The sequence below is a fragment of the Neovison vison genome, chromosome 2, assembly GCF_020171115.1.
Source record: "Neovison vison isolate M4711 chromosome 2, ASM_NN_V1, whole genome shotgun sequence".
NCBI lineage: Eukaryota > Metazoa > Chordata > Mammalia > Carnivora > Mustelidae > Neogale > Neogale vison.
This window is the reverse complement of record NC_058092.1, coordinates 76,954,513-76,972,862: the sequence shown is the minus strand read 5'-3', so window position 1 is coordinate 76,972,862 and position 18,350 is coordinate 76,954,513.

The window sequence follows — 18,350 nt, the reverse complement described above, 5'->3', positions numbered from 1 at the left end:
CTTGGATTCCTTTTTCCTTTTTTGTGAGCATATCTATTATAGGTTTCTGATTGGCACTGACTTATTTTACCAAACTGTGAAAAGAATTTTGGTATATTTGAATCTCAGAAATAACCCAAACTGTGAAAACTCAGATATAAATACTGAGGTCTATAGAAAGTATATGTGTCAGGCAAATTAGAAAAGAGGAAATAAAAATTAAATGTAATGAATACTTATTATATGCCAGGCAATATATTTAATGTTTTATATACTTTCTTATAAAAAAAAGTATCATTTCTCCAATTCACCACTGAAAATAGAGGTCACACAGCTAATATTGTTGATCTGTCTTTGTACTAAAAGCCAGATATCCCAAGTAGTGGACAAGTTCTCTTTCCAGTGCATGATGCTACTTGTTCCCAACTCTTTTAGGCAAAAGTCAGTCCAGAGGTTTATAATTCATCTGTTAAAATATTTTATCCAGACCTCACCATTTTTTTTCTAGCACAAAAAGATACATTTGTAAGCAGTCCTCACCTGTTTACTGAAGAACATGACTACATTTCATACCCCTGGGTGAGGGGTTTGCTGCAAGCAGTATTGATTCTGAAATGAAAACCCAAGTCATCATTCCCATGTCTTGCCAAGTATGATAAAAATAGAACATCACAAAAATCTCCAGTTGATGCTTTGGCCAAGCCTTCGTCAGAGTTGCTTGAGAGACCACATGTTCCCTTTCAGGGCAAACAAATAAGCTGAAACAGAAAGGGGGAAGGAAAGAGAACTTCCAAAGACAGAAAAACACACAGAGCAGAATTAACAGTATGAGGAGTAATGGTCAAAGTAGGCTGTGATGCAAGTGAAATGAACAGAGATGAGGGTGAAGAGCAGGCATCTTGCAACAAAAGAGGAACTGAATAAAACCGAGGATCCCTCTAAAGAAGAAAAAAAAAACTGAGCAGGTAAAGAGTCCCCAAATAGTAAAGTAGGAAGTCAGTCATTGGTATTTACCTAGAAAGAAGAAAATCCTGAACAGTGGGCAGTGACCAAATCATTTGCATACTACTTTGAGATGCACTTTTCGTTTGGAGAAGAGGTTCTAGGAAAGCTAAGAGATACTCCAAATGTACTTAATTCTCTGTTATATTTCCCAGCACATTCTACCAGGTGGAGGTGGGACATGCTTCAATGAATTCCTTTCAATTACATTCTAATTACTCCACTAAATTGTTAAGGAATCTGCAGAAGACTTACCGCTTGGATTATATAAGGAAGGTCAACATGGTAAGTTGTGACTGAGTAAACAAAATGGCAGAAGAAATGGAAAATAGTATCTAAGAAAATAAAATTGGAACCATGATCAAAAAGTGAAAGGAGGGGGCGCCTGGGTGGGTTAAAGCCTCTGCCTTTGGCTCAGGTCATGGTCTCAGGGTCCTGGGATCGAGCCCCGCATTGGGCTCTCTGCTCAGCGGGGAGCCTGCTTCCACCTCTCTCTCTGCCTGCCTCTCTGCCTACTTGTGATCTGTCTGTCAAGTAGATAAATAAAATCTTAAAAAAAAAAAGTGAAAGGAGATCATGGATATGAAGAATCATGTGTCAACTGAAATTGAATTTTTAAAGCTGAAAATTGAAATCAAAAGAAAAGAAGAGACCCATAGACTGGATCTGTGCTCAGAAAGTAGACAGAGGAAGACTACACAGACCACCAAGCAAGTATTAGGGATGTTAAAGTATATCCTCCGATCACCAGGAAGCAACTGGCGATCTTGGAATGAGATCTTGGAATGAGAGGTTGGTAAGAGGAATAATATAAGCACGTTAACATTTTGTAAAGATTGCTCTAGCCAGTATGTGGGGAATGGATAAAAAGAGGCTAAATTGGATGCCAGGACACCAGGCAGAAGGTTATTAAAAATGGTCTAAATAAAAGATAATGGCTGCTTGGACTATGGTGATAATAGGAGAGAGGAAGAAGGATTTGAGAAATATTTGAGATAAAACAGGTAAGACTTCATGATGCCTTAGATATAAAGAATGGAAGAGAAGGTGATAAGGATGAAGGACTAAGGTGATGTTATTAGAAGAGTTTTGTCATCCTGTATTAATTAGGAGTTTGTAGGTTGCAAATGGTACAGATTCTAAACTCAACCTGGCTTAGACAAGAAAGCAAAAGTATTTGCTGCTTTAACTAAAAAGTCTAGAGATACATCTAATATAAGATGCTACTTTATTCTGGGGCTACAATGATGTTATTGGACGTGACCTTTTCCCTATGTTTGGTTCTCCCTCTCTCCATGTGGCCTTCATTCTCAAAACCCCCACGTGGTGGCAAGATGACAATCAGCATATCAACAAGCCCAAAGACAAAGCAAGTTCTCTCCACAGAAGATACCTTAGAGCCTTGAATCCATTCTCTGTATATCAACATGAAAAGTGAGGGATGAGGCATGAAGATTTTTCCCCAAATGAAATTCACGATACCACAACCTAAGGATGGGGAAAACAAATGCTGGTGGCCCAACAGTGATGCCATTCATTACACATTGCCAGTAATGCCACATCACTCTAGACAAATGCTACTCTCTTTGAAACCACACTTATTTATACACATGCACACTTTCAGTTGAATAAGAATGGATATAGTGTTTTATTTTTTTTAAGGTTTAGTTTAGAGAGACAGAGTGTGCAAGTGCAAGGAGGAACAGAGGCAGAGGGAATCCTCAAGCAGTCTCCTGCTGAGCACAGAGCCTGACACAGGACTCAAATCTAGGACCCTTAGATCATGAACTAGGCTGAAACCAAGAGTCAGCCACTTAATCAGCCAGTGGGTGGCTCAGTGACTGAGCCACGCAGGCACCCCAAGAGAGGGCACAGTTTATAGCCCAACTATTTACCTCCCATAATATGAGGCTACTTAAGGTTTTTAAAACTTTCTGATATTGTGAGATTATTTATAGTTTGGTTCTGAGCAATTGATGAGATCCATAATTTTGTGATCTCTTTGTTTACTCAAGCAAAGTAAAATCTTTGAAATGATTTTGGGACATTAGTTTATTCTTGAAGAATAATAAGTTAAGCAAATAAAAGAAATGTATGTTTGATGCCTAAAATATTTGGTAGTTATATTGTCTATCTGACTCTGCAGGTAAAGAAGCTGAAAACAAAGTAAGCAGGTGGTAAATCAGGAGGCCTGACTTAGATCACAGTCACATTGTTGATTAGTTAAGGTATTGATTACTTACAGATTGTTGATTAGGTCCAACACATGCCTCTGTTGCACAGTCATACTTCATAGGTTTACATCTGCCTCTGCCATTTACTAGCTGTGCGACCTGAAGCAGGTTATTCAACCTCTTCTTTACCTGTAACACGGGAATAATAGTGGTAATGCATTACATGGTTATTAGAAGGGTTACAGGAGTTAAAATCTGTAATATGCTTAAAACACCGCCTGGTACATAATAAGTGCTGCATATGTGTTTGCTCAATGCATTTGAGAGTTTTTATTAAACTTTTCTGATTTCTTTACCTATCTACAAAATCAATAGTATCCACAATTTCCCAGGATATTAAATAATTGTACACAGAACTCCTAGCACAGAGCTTCGTGCAAAGCAGACATTCAGTAACTAGGGTTTTCCTTTCTCGGACAGAAAGACTGTGCCGTTTAGTAAGTATTAGAAGGGAACCTAATTCCATTCCTATCCAGTAATTTTCTCTTTCTGCATCTTTCAGTATTTCTCTCTGGCCCTCACAAGCACACTCCCGCTGGGTCATCAGTTTACCACCACACATCTAGCCGCATGCACGCCCCAGCACACCTCGATCAGCACCCAGGAGATGCTCAATAAATAGTTGCTAAATCAATAAGTCATTATTCAGCCCTTCCCTTATGTGTTTGTCCACCCAGTGGTATCTTCAGACATTCTGAGATAGATTTAGCAAAATGAACAACTCCTGATCCAGACACTTTTTCTCTTTCTGTGTAAAAACTCCATTTATAGAAAAATAACTGAGCAGGGCTGCAACTGGCTGTCACTTTGTGTCAACATGTGCAAGTGCACAGCCCTCTGTGACGAGCATAGTTCTTGAGTTGTGCCGTGTTACACTCTGTCAAATGGAATATGTTAGGAAAAGAAGTGTTAGCCCACAACTTTAAAGTTACAAGTAGGTATTTTGCAGATAGAAAAATAAGGGATGTGAAAGATTAGCTACTTAAAACACACACACATACACATACCCTTTTTGCTTTCAAAATTTTAACTTAAGATAGGACTGATCTTAGTCTAAACCATTACACCAGAAGAAACTTGAGGATGTTTCTCATCTTTTTGATCCTCTTCCATTGTTTCTATTGTCCTGGGCAATAAATTTCAGTATTTGATCAAATAATGACAGATTCCATGCTATCCCATTCAGGTATCCCCAGTTTATCTATAATGATTTTCCTCTTGTCAGCTCATTTCTTAAACCTTTGCTGAATCTGGTTTCAGTGGTACTATAAACAATCATCATTGCATTGTAAAACTGGAAACTCTCCACTAAAATAGTGTTTTGATCCAGGTTGCCATAGTAATAAGTGTATGCTCCCCTCTTTGGAGGCCTTGTTATATGAAGTATCTGTGATTTGCTCAGAATGGCCCCAGTTCATCTGTCAAAATGGGTTTTTCCTTTTTTAAAATAATGATCTAGAAAATCCCACAGTGGCCACAAATATTTTACAACCATAACGAGGAGCATTGGAGTAGTCAAGCTTTATAAATCTATGCCATTATTACATTAGAATAAATCATGTTTCTTAGGTATATTACATAGGCCTGTGTAAGCCTAATTTCAGGTTTGCTATGCAACAAGGGTGCGGTTGTTTATAATGAAAAGAGAATTATTAAGTGTGACTTCAAAAATGCATCATATGTCAATTCATGTAGAGAGACCCTGGAGCAAAAAAATGGAAATTACTTCTTATTTCTATCAAAATACTGCAAATAGCTATTCAGGTTCAAACTTAGTTACAATTAGAATGTGATGAGCAATGATTTTTTATAACAGCATGAAATTGTACATTCCATTCACGTTTGGATTCAAATTATTCATTGGTAGGAGGGAGAAAAAAATGAGAAATCCTGCAAATTTATCAGTGTCACCATGAAAAAAAATATGATGGTACATTATTTGAAATAAAAATGTTCCAGTCAGTTACAGTAATTTGATACAAGAACTATGGTATTTTTTTTCCTGCAGGAACGAGAGTAAACAAACACTATATCAACAAACCAGCAATAGAATCCACAAAAAGGTGTAAGATCATTTTTCATCTAAGACAAATGGGTAAGTTGGTTACTTTCTGTAAGTCACTACCAGCTACAGGGTTATTTTATGTAATTCACTGCTGGCTACTGCCTCATAATATCTGATGTGGGAATATTAAAAACATCAGTGGGTGAAAGAACAGGAAGAATCCATCTGTATTCAATGAATTCTAATTAAAAAGTAATTACAGCACAATGAGGTAGCTGCCAACTTTATTCCCTCTTCCTGACCACAAACCACACACACGGAGTATTAGTCTTCTGCTATTTGTATCCTGCTAAACAAGCAGAAAGCCAGCCAGCAACCAGACACACATTTCCTTGCATTTTTCAGGTGACTTAGTTTTAAACAACTGCAGCCCCAGAAGACGTTCAGGGGCAGAGGTGGTGCACATCTTCTGTTATAATTGACCTGGGCTTTGAGATTTCTCTGTCATGATGTATCCCAGAATGTTGCATGATGGGAAGATCCTTGTTATTCCTCCACCAGCCGAGCCAAACGGACAAGATCAAGTAGGCCTGGGACTTGGGAAAAAAGGGAAGAAATATTGACAGATAAGTAACCACTCCAGGAAATGACAGGCAGCTGGAGCAGTGTCGGGACTCTCAGGATTCAGACGTAATCCTTTAACCTCATGCTCAAACTCTTGTACTCTTTCAATGAGATGGAAGAGAGGAAAGAAAAAAGCAAATTGCTTAATCAAAGCCCTTAATATGTGACCAGGATTAGTAACTAAGTCAGAATGACAACCTGCAGGTATAAAAAGGCTTCATAAAATAGACTCGGTACTAATGAAGTTGTGTCTGCAGTGCTGAGAATAAGGGAAAGGTAACCTGGCATTTCGGTTGGCACAGATGCCTTTCTCTGTGAGAAGCAGGGCAGGCCTTCAAAAGTCTTTTCCTTCTTCCACAATTTTTCTTTGGCTGCCAAGAGGAAGGGCTGTAGCTTGCATTTTTTCTGGGTGGCAGAGCTCTCATTTCACCCACATTGTATAAAATCTTCTTTATCTAATAGACCACATAACAGGTGTCAGTAGGGTTTCCATCTAAAGAAGAAGAATAGGCTTTGGCGTAAGTCATTTGCTGCTGGGAGCACTAAAAGATGTCGGGGTTCTTCTTCAGAAAGGAAGTGCTAACAGGCTAAAGTGGCCCTTGTCAATTCACATTAAAAATGGAAAATAATAGCACACTGGATTTATACAGCATCCTTGGAGGCAACCATCCCTGTTATGAGTTTTCGTATTAACCTTCAGAAATGGTGGGAAGTATGCGTCAGTAACTCCATTATAGGACAGGGCTTTTTTTTATTTTAATTTTTTTAAAGATTTTATTTATTTATTTGACAGAGAGCGATCATAAGTAGGCAGAGAAGCAGGCAGAGAGAGAGAGAGGGAAGAAAGCTCCCTGCTGAGCAGAGAGCCCGATGCGGGACTCAATCCCAGGACCCTAAGATCATGACCTGAGCCAAAGGCAGCAGCTTAACCCACTGAGCCACCCAGGCGCCCCAAGGACAGGGCATTTTTGTTATCACCATAATCATAGTTAAGTAGAAAGAGCATTTTTATTGAAAGCAATGTGTTCCAGCCATTTTGCTTTCTTTCACCTCGATACATTAACAATCTTCCATGAAGTAAGTGACCAAAAATGCTTTATATCCCTCCGACAGGCTGGTCCTGGCTGAACTAGAAGAACAGGTATTTGGGGTCTACAGTTGACCACCCCCCAGCACCTCTCTTCTAGTTTTGTATCATTTATCTATCACTGTATAATGTATTTTCCCAAAATGTAGAAGCTTAAAACAAAATAAATTATCTTACGGTTCTGAATGTCAAGAATCTGAGACTGGGTTAGTAGTAGGATTATTTCTGAAACCGGTCTCTCCTGCAATAAGCTGTCAGCCAGGGCTACATCACATGAAGGTTTCACTGGGGCTGGAAGATCTGCCTCTGAGAAGGCTTGCTCACATGCCTGGTGGCTACAGTCCTTAGTTCCTTGTGTGCATGCCCTCTTTGCAAGGCTCAGGACATGGAAGCTAGTTTTTCCTGGAGCAGGTGATCTAAGAGAAAGAGCATGGGGGAGAATGTCCTTTATATCGTAATCTTGGCAGGGCATATTATCATGTCTTCTGTATGTGCTTGCTCACACAGACTGACCCTGGCACTATGTGGGAGATAAAACCCATTGGGGACCAGCTGGAGGCTAGAACAAAAATGTGTACTGCTAAATAGGTATGAGGCCTTTGGTTATTTGGGCATAAGTTAGGTCGAATGATGTTGTTGAACTGGTTGTTGGTATAGAAAATTGTGTGTATGTTATGCTGGATTTAAAAGAATACTGTGGTGTCCACTCTTAGTTCATGCTCTATAGGGAGTCCATAGACCAAAGATGTGAGGACCTTTTCAAAGTGGACTTTGTGAGACTTTGGACATGAACAGTGTTGATCCTGCACCTATTTGATAAAGGGTTACTAGAGTAGGAGACCACAGGGCAGCAAAACATGGCTGCAGTGCCTGCTGTGTCCACCAGGGGTTCAGGGATGTGAGGTTCCCCTAAAATGTTGGGACTGCCATGGTGAAGAGATGCTCCTTCAAATGGCCTACAGAGAAGACAGATGTAGAAGACCATGAGCAGTGGGATTCTCCTTAGAGATTAAAAATATCTAGAAAGCCAAAATATTGCCATTATGTAAGTAGATACTAATAAACCAGTGAAGTTCATCAATAGTTATGTGTTCTTTTTTTTTTAATTTAAATTCAATTAGCTAAACATATAGTACATCATTAGTTTCAGATGTAATGTTCTTATTTGAATTTTCAACAGTGAAGTTAAACACTATATAATTACAGATCTGCAGTACATGCTCTGAACAGGCTAAGGTAACTCAAATGTCACAGACCTTGTTGAATCAAAGATTCCCAAGCCACACATGCAGCAACAACTGAGCATACACTCTGAATTCTTTGCTGAGCCAGCTTTCAACATAACCATCTCTTACTTTGTCTCTGACTCTCTCCCTTCTAATCCCTACTACATCTTTTTTCTCCTGCTCTATCCTATAATGAGCAGACTTAATATTCTCCATCCAGACAGAGCATCTTCTCAGACCTCTCTGGAGCATTTCCACTCCTTAGAATCAGGAATGGGGGACCCTTTGTGAGCTGCATGAATAGATCATTATTGAAGGAACGATATTCCTTTTTTTTCTTTTTCTTCTTTTTTTTTTTTTTTAATCTCCAGTACCTAGTATAGCATCTGGCGTATCGAAGATCCTTACTCAATGTTTAAATCTAATAGAACTACGGGGCGCCTGGGTGGCTCGGTGGGTTGAGCCTCTGCCTTCGGCTCAGGTCGTGATCCTGGGGTCCTGGGATCGAGCCCCGCATCGGGCTCTCTGCTCGGCGGGGAGCCTACTTCCTCCTCTCTCTCTGCCTGCCTCTCTGCCTTCTTGTGGTCTCTGTCAAATAAATAAATACAAATCTTTAAAAAAAAAAAATAGAACTATGGCTCTACTCCTGACTCGTCACGGATCTCTATTAATGCCAAAGCAGTCTTAACTTCCAGGATACTCTTACTAATGCCCTAATATCACCATTTCTCCCTTATTCAGTTCGAATACCTAGTATATGCCAGATACAGACTAGGTGCTGGCTTTGCAGTAATGAGCAAACCTACAGGATGTTTGGCCCCTGGAAACCCAGAGTCTAGTTTTTCAAATTGGTATTTGTAACTGACTGTGAACAATCAATTGAGATAACTCACTACCTTCGATTTGGTAAATTTTAGTAGATGATATAATGGATATATGATGGTTACCTTCAAATACGTAAAGAACTATTTCATAAGAGAGATGCAAAACTGCTCCTGAGAGGTCAGAATTGGGCTTTGTGAATGGCAGTCACCAGCACATAGAACTTTAGTTCCAGGGTTGTGGTTGAACACTAGGAAGAAATCACCTTAAACTAGAACATGTTTTCCAGAACTAAAAGTCTTGATGTTCATTTGTCAGGAATACTATATGAATAATAATAGCAGTAATAATAGTGGCTCACAGCCATAAGGTTCTTACTGTAGACCCGGTGCTGTGCAACACTGTGAAGAGAGTACTACTACCACTGCCATTTTAGAGACAGCTGTAGTTCTTTAGTTTAGTTTTAGTTTAGTTTAGTTTAGTTTAGTTTTCATCCCTTCCAGATGGCAATGTAAGAGGACCCTGAATTCACCTCCTCCAGGGACACACCTCCCTAAAGAACTGAGGGTTAACTAAACAGCTTCTGCACAACAAAAAATGAAACTGCAGGAGAGACGGTGAAAGGGTCCCCCACTCCTGATGCTGCAAACTGCAGTAGGGAGGGATAAGATGGAGAGACTGGGAACAAATTTGTCTGCCCTGGGCATGGAAAAAAGCCCTGATTTAAAAGGGCAACTAGAATTCAAAGGAACCCGCCTTAGAACTCCACCAAACAGTGGGGGAGCTGTCGGAACTCTTTCCAGGTCAGGGGGCTGGCAAGCACCATGGTTTACAATCCCCCCTCCACCTCAGGTGCAGATGGGAGCAGGGTCTGGATGCCATAGCTAGCCTGCAACCTCAGTGATCCCCAAGGCACAGAAAAAAGCCACATTTAAAAGAGCCAGCCATAGAACCCTGTCAAGCAGAGAACAGGCAGGAGAGCTGTTGAAACTCTCTTTGCATGGCAGGGTCTGGGGACTGCTACAGTTTACATTCCTCCTCTACCTTGATAGCATGAACAGGAGCAGCTTCTGAGTGCCCTAGCCATGCTACCACCTCAGTGAGCCCCAGCACAGCACACAGAGCCCCACCCCCATGGTCAGTGCTAGCTACAACTCCAGCTATTATACCAAGGTGACAAAGCACAGAGCACCCCCAGAACACTCCAGGCCTGTACCACTTTGACTCCAGACAGCTTGCTTGGGTACTCCTGTCACAGAGTATTCCGGGACCTTCTGGCTCATGCCTGCTTTAGCTCAAGCCACCCCACTAGAGTGCCTGCTGCATGGAGCACCCTGGAAATCCCTGACCCTTGCTTACCTTGATTTCATCCACCCTATCATGGTACCTCCTGTGCTTAGCATTTCAGGGCTACACCCATTTCAGCTGTCCTGCCATGGCACCCTTTGTACACAAAGCCCAGAGACTGTCCTTGCCACTTCAGCTCCAGTCACTCTGCCATGGCAAGCTCTAAGCAGACAGCCCAGGAACAATCCTGCTTAAATCTATTTCAGCTATTCTGCCAAGGTACCCTGTGCATGTAGAGCCCTAGGACTCCCACAGTTGCACTCACTTCAGCTATTTGGCAAGGGTACTCCCTCCTCAGTGAGCCTCAGACTACTCTGGTCCTTGCCCACTCCTTCTCCAGCTATACCACCAGGGCAGCCCCAGCACAGAGTGCCCCATGAACCTTCACCCATACAAGCCACAGTACCAGCCCATGAAAGTCACCAAGCACACAGAGTCTACATGGGACAACAACAACATACAAGATCATTCCTCAAGTGTAGGAGGAATAGCTGTTCTGCCTAATTCATAGAAACAAGCACAGAAAATCAAGCAAAGTGCAGAGACTGAAGAATGTACTCTAAAAGAAAGAACAAGACAAAACCTCAGAAAAAGAACTAAATTAAATGGAGATACGCAGTATACCTGATAAAGAGTTTAAAGTAAATCATAAATGTACTTGCCAGGTTTGGGGGAAGAGTAGAAGAACTCTGAGACCTTCAAGAACAATAACAACAACAAATAAGAAATGTAAAATGCATCAAGTAGAGTTGAATAATACAATAACGAAAATGAAAAATATCCTAGAGCGAATCAACAGATTAGTGGAAGCAGAAGAAAAAATCAGTGATCTGTAAGACAGGGTAACGGATAGCACCCAAGCTGAAGAGCAAAAAGAAGAAATAATTTTAAAAAGTGAGGGTACATTAAAGGATCTCTTGGACAACATCAAATGAGAAACACTCTCATTTTAGAGGTACCAGAAGTGGAAGAGAGTGGTGGAAAACTTTTTTAACACAGAGAAGGAAATAGACATCCAGGTTCAGGAAGCACAAAATTCCAAACAAGATAAACCCAAGGAGGTCCATACCCTGACACAAAACTAAAGTGTCCAAGGTAAAGACAAAGAATTTAAAAAGCTAGTAATAGAAAGTAAAATAGTTACAAGGGAAACCCCATAAGGCTACCAGCCAATTTTCCAGCGGAAACTTTTCAAGCCAGAAGGAAGTAGCATGATGTACTTTAAGTGCTAAAAGGAAATAAACTGTAATTCTGCCCAGCAAGTTTATCATTCAGAATTTGAGAAAAAATAGTTTTCCAGACAAACAAAAGTTAATCACCACTAAAACTAGCCTTACCAGAATTGTTAAAAGGACTTCTTTATGTGGAAAAAAAAAAAGAGAGACCATAATTAGATATAAGAAAATTATGAATAAAAAGATGTAAAATATGACAACATATACATAAAATGTGGAGGAGGGGAGTGGCTAGGTGGCTCAGTCGGTTATCCTCTGCCTTCTGCTCAGGTCATGATCTCAGGTCCTGGGATTGAGCCCCACATCTGGCTTCCTGCTCAAGTAGGGAGTCTGTTTTTTCCTCTCCCTCACTTTCTTTCTCTCTCAAATAAATAATTTTTTTTTAAAAGTACAGGCTGTAGTAAAAATTTTTAGAATATGTTCAATCTTAAATAATCATCAACTTAATATGGACTGCTATATACTTAGGATGTTATATATTAACTTCATAGTAACCACAAACCCAAAACCTGTAATAGATACACAACACTAGAGAAAGTCATCAACCACAGAGAAAGTAAAAGGAGAAGAAAGCAACAGATGAGAAGTACAGAAACAATGAGAAAACAGTTAACAAAATGGCAAGAAGTATGTACCTATCAATAATTACATTAAATGTAAATGGTCTAAATACTCTACTTGAAAGACACAGGGTAGGTGGCAAAATGTATTTAAAAACATGACCCAGCTATATTCTGCCTACAAGGGACTCAATTTTTAAAATGATTTTATTTATTCATTTATTTGAGAGAGAAATGAGCAGACTCCATGTTGCGTGCAGAGCCTGAGGCAGGGATCCATCTCATGACCCTGAGATCATGATATGAGCTGAAATCAAGACCTGGACACTCAACCAACAGAGCCACCCAGGCACACCAAAGGGACTCATTTTTACCTAAAGACACATACAGACTAAAAGTCAAGAAATGGATAAATATATTCCATGCTAATGGACATGGGGGGGGAAAAAGCCAGGGGTGTGATGTTTACATTAGGCAAAGCAGATTTTAAAACAAAAACTGTACCAAGATGCAAAGAAGGGCATTATGTAAAAATAAAGGGAACAATCTAACAGGAGGATATAATAATTGTAAATGTCTATGCACCCAACATGGGAGAACCTATATACATATAGCAAATATTAACAGACATACAGGAAGAAATTGACAGTAATACAATAATAGTAGGGGACTTTAACACCAGACTCATAGCAATAAATAGATCATCCAGGAAGAAAATTAATAAGGAAACAGAGGCTTTGAATAACACATGAAACCAGATGGACTTAACCCATATGTAATAGAACATTTCACGCAAGAATAACAGAATACACATTCTTTTGAGGTGCACTGGAACATTCTCCAGGACAGATAACATGTTAGGGCACAAAGTTTCAATAAGTTTAGGATGATCAAAATCCTATGCTGTATCTTATCAGACCATAACAGTATTGAATTAGAAGTCAACTGCAAGGAAAAAGCTGGAAAAAAACAAATGTGTGGAGGGTAAACAACATTCTACTAAAGAAGAAATTAAAACACAAACACACATACACAAAGGCAAATAAAAATGAAAACACAATAGTCCAAAATCTTTGGGACACAGTGAAAACAGTTATAAGAGGGAAATATATGCAATATAGGCCTACGTCATGAAACAAGAAAAAGTTCAAATAATCTAACCCTACATCTAAAGGAACTAGAAAAATAAGAATGAACAAAACCCAAAGTGAATAGAAGGAAGGAAATAATAAGATAAGAGCAGATATAAATGGCATACAGTCTTAAGATAAAATCAATAGCTAATTCTTTGAAAATATAAACAAAAGCACTAAACTTTTAGCCAAATTCATCAAGAAAAGAGAGAGAAAACCCAAATAAGTCAGAAATAACAGAGAATAAGTAACAACTAATGCCATAGAAATACAAAGGAATAAAAGAGAATACCATGAAAAATCATATGCCAACAAATTGGACAATGTAGAAGTAATGGATAAATTCCTTGAAGTATAGAATCTTGCAATAAAGAAATAGAAAATCTAAACAGAGCAGTTATTAGTAATTCAATGAACTGGTAGTTTAAAAACTACCAAAAAAGAAGTAAATAACAGCCCGGGACCAGATGACCTCACACGTTAAATCTACCAACACATGAAGAAGACTTAATATGTATTCTCCTCAGACTATTCCAAAATGGAAAAGGGAGGAAAGCCTCCAAATACATTCTACAAAGCCAACATTATCCTGACACCAAAACCAAATTAAGATACCATACACAAGAAAGAAAACTGTTAATAAGCTGCATTAAACAATATGTCAAAGGCCGGGGGGGCGGCTCCTGGGTGGCTCAGTGGGTTAAAGCCTCTGCCTTCCGGTCAAGTCATGATCCCAGAGTCCTGGGATCAAGCCCCACATTGGGCTCTCTGCTTAGCTGGGAGCCTGCTTCCTCCTCTCTCTCTCTCTCTCTCTCTCTCTCTCTCACTCTACCTACTTGTGATCTCTGTCTGTCAAATAAATAAATAAAAATCTTTTTAAAAACCTAATATGTTAAAAGGATCATTCACCACAATCAAGTGAGATTTATTCCTCAGATAAAAGGATAGTTCAATATTCACAAATCAATCAACATGAAACACCACATTAATGAAACAAAGGATAAAAAAACCTGTGATCATTTCAGTTGATACAGAAAATCATGTGACAAAATTCAATATCCATTCATGATAAAACCTTTCAAAAAAGTAGGTTTAGAGGGAACATACTTCAACATAGTTAAGACCATATATGAAAGACCCAAAACTAACATCATACTCAATGGTGCAGAGCAGAGCTTTCCCCATAAGGTCAGGTACAAAATAAGGATGTCTAGTCACCACTTTTATTCAACATAATACTGGAAGTCTTAGCCATAGCAATCAGACAATAACAGAAATAAAAGCATCCAGATTTGTAAGGAAGAAGTAAAACTTCCACTATTTGCAGAAGACATGATACTATATATAAAAAACCCTGACAACGCCACCAAAAAACTAATAAAAGTAATAAAGTCAGTAACATTGCAAGATACAAAGTTAATACCAGAAATGGGCTATGTTTCTGTATACTAATAAGTAGCAGAAAGAGAAATCCAGAAAACAATTTTATTTACAATTGCATCAAAAAGAACAAAATACCCGGGAATAAACTTAACCAAGGAAGTGAAAGACCTGTACTCTGAAAATGATAACACACTGATAATATATATTTCATGCTCATGGATTGGGAGAACTATTATTGTTAAATTGTCCATACTTCCCCCAAAAATCTACATATTTAGTGCAATCCCTATCAAAATAACATTTTTCACAAAGTAAGAATAATCCTAAAGTGTGTACAGAACCACAAAAGAACCCAAATAGGCAAAGCAATCTTGAAAAAGAACAAAGCTGGAGGCCTCATAATCCAAGATTTCAAGATACACTACACAAAGCTGCAAGAATCAAAACACCATGGTACTGGCACAAAAATAGACACATAGATCAACAGAAAAGAATAGAGAACCCAAAAAATAAACCTATACTTTTATGATCAATTACTCCATGACAAAGAAGGCAAGAATATATAATGAGAAAAAGGTAGTCCCCTCAATACGTGTTGTTGGGAGAACTGGAAAGCTACATGCAAAAGAATCAAACCTGACCACTTTCTTATACCATACACAAAAATGAATCAAAACAAATTAAAGACCTACATGTGAGACCTGAAACTGTAAAACTGCTAGAATAGAGCACAGTCAGTAATTTCTGTCTGTAGCCTATGTCAAACATTTTTCTAGATGTATCTCATAAGACAAGTAAAACAAAAGCAAAAAGAAACTATTGGGGGTATACCAAAATAAAAAGCTTTTGTACAGTGAAGTAAAACAAAACAAAAGAAAGTCAGCAAAACAAAAGAAAACAAAATGCAACCTAATGAATGGGAGAAGATATTTGCAAATGATATATCTGATAAAGGGCTAATATCCAAAATATATGAAGAACTTATGAAATTTAGCACCAAAATAATAATAATAATAATAATAGCAATAATTATCTGATCAAAATAATGGGTAGGGGACCTGAATAGTCATTTTTTTCAAAAAAGACAGATGACCAACAGACATATGGAAAGAGGCTCAACATTACTAATCACCAGAGAAATGAAAATCAAAACCACAGTGAGATATTTCATCTTACACCTGTCAGAATGGCTAAAATCAAAAAGACAACAAATAATAAGTATTGGCAAAGATGTGGAAAAAATGGAACCCTCACGTATTATTGGCAGGGGGAATGTAAATAGGTATGGTCACTGTGGAAAACAGTATGGAGGTTTCTCCAAAAATTAGAAATACCATATGTTCCAGTAATTCCAGGGTACGCACCTGAAGAAAATGAAAACACTAATCCTAAAGATACATGTTCCCCTAGGTCTACTGCAGCATTATTTACACTAGCCAAGATATGGAAGCAACTCAAGTGTTATGAAAGGATAAGGAAGATGTGGTAGACACATTCAATGGAATATTAGTCATAAAGAAGAATGAGATCTTGTCATTTGCAGCAACACAGATGGATCTAGAGAGTATAATGTTAAGTGAATAAGTCAGGGAAAAACAAATATCTTATGATTTTACTTAATATGTGGCATCTAAAAAAAAATGATTAAACAAAGAGAAAGTAAAATGAGACCCATAGAGAACAAATTGATGGTGAGGTGTGGGTAGAGATGAGAAAATTGGGTGAAGAGGAGTGGGCAATACAGGCTTCTAGTTATGGAATGAGTAAGTCATGGAGACAAAAGACAAAGCACAGGGGATATAACCAGTGCCATTGTAATAGCATTGTCCAGTGACAGACGGTAGCTACACTCTGAGCACAGCATAACGTACAGAGCTGCTGAATCACTACATTGTATACCTAAGAGTAATGTAACATTGTGTGTCAACTGTAATCACCTAAAAGAAAAGCAGCCAAAAATTTATTTTAAAATGCTGAAAAATACAAATTAAAAATTATCTACAATCCCACTGCTTAAAGATTAACCTACAAAAGAAAAAGGCCTCAGCCCCTCCAATTCTGCCCTCCATTGTTCATAGCTTGGCTAACTTCATCTAAAGATAAAGGCAACTGATAAGAATTAATAATGAGAAGAGATAGGTGACATGGTGTTGGTTAATGTATTTGTGTATATATATTTTCTTTCATAAATACACATATATAGAAGTACAACTTTAGAGCTGACTGGCTTAAATTGTGACTTGAACTGCTGCCAACATTAAGAATGGAAACTGGCTTTTAAAATAAAACTCCATTTTATGATTGTTTTCTTCAATTTCTTCTTTTGCCTAAAGGCCAGATACAGTGAGGGTTTTTGAATTTGGGGAGTGTCTCCTGTTCATCTTGACTTCAAGGTAAAACAAGGCCAGGTGGGCCTGGAGTGAGCGCATACTGACTGCAGGCAGGGGGAGGGGCCAGAGTGCACTCCGCCCCTAGATGCGTGACTAACCTACCAGAGTGCTCTCAGAGAAGTTACTTGTTCTTTCTCCCTATCAAACCATTCCTCCTCCTGTCACCCTTATCTCAGGAAATGGCACCTTCCATGCAGCTGCACAGGCCACGAATATAGGAGTCATCCTTGATTTCTTTCTTTTCCTGTTCTCTCTGCATCTAGCCCATCAGCAAGTCCTTAGGATGCTGTCTCAGATAGATCCCAGAACTGACCACTTCCTTCCACCATGCAGGCAGCCAGCATTTTCTGCTGAGGATATTGCGATAATCTCCCTGCCTCCTCTTGTCAGCTGTAAGCCTTCTAGACATAGCACCCAGAGTGGCTTACTTATTAAATATAAATCCAGTATTGTCTTTCCTCTGCTTAAAATTACCCAGGGGCTTCCTGTCACATTTAGCAAATACTCTAACATCCTTACTTTGGCTACAAGGTCCTCATTGACCTGACCCTGCCTCCCTCCTCTACACCCTTTCTCACATCTTCCCAGCCACCCTGGACTTTGGTCTGGTCCTTACAGGCACCATGCTGGTGCCCACCTGGGAGCTTCTGCATTAATGGCACCCTCTGCCTCAGTGTCCCTCATACTCACTGCATGTCTGTGTCCTCTGGATTCAGAGCTTAGCTTATATATCCCCTCACACAGAGGCCTCCCTTGACTGCCTCCTCTGAACTCATTACTCTGCACCCACTCACCTCATTTTAATTCTGTGTAACTCTCATATGCTGATTTCTTTCTCTTTTGTTTCCTCTCTCTTGCTTTCTTACCTGTCTTGCCCACCACAATGCAAGTTCCCCTTGTCAACCCCTGAGTCTTTAGCTCCTAGAACAAAGCCTGTATATATGGTCAATGTCCAATAAACATTTGTTGAAGAAATGAGAGCGTGAGTGATTTGTGGCACCAGCTAGCGAACATCCACTCCACTGTTGATGTTTATACCCAAGCTCTCCTGGTCCTGACTGGATAATGTCAGGTTTTGCATGTCTTGGTAATGAGCCCAGCGCTGAGGTCTTGGAACCGCTGAATAAAAAGCCTAACTCTTGGGGCAGATTTGTGAACATGTGTGAAATCAAGCATGAAAAAGAAAGCAAGACTTTCTTACATGGGTCTAATTTGTGAAGATAACTGCTAAGAAACTAGAATAGGTTGGAAGGAAACATCAAGATCAGGCAATTCCCCATTTGCTCTCAACGCCATTAGCTTTCTGTCTGTTAAAATGCCATC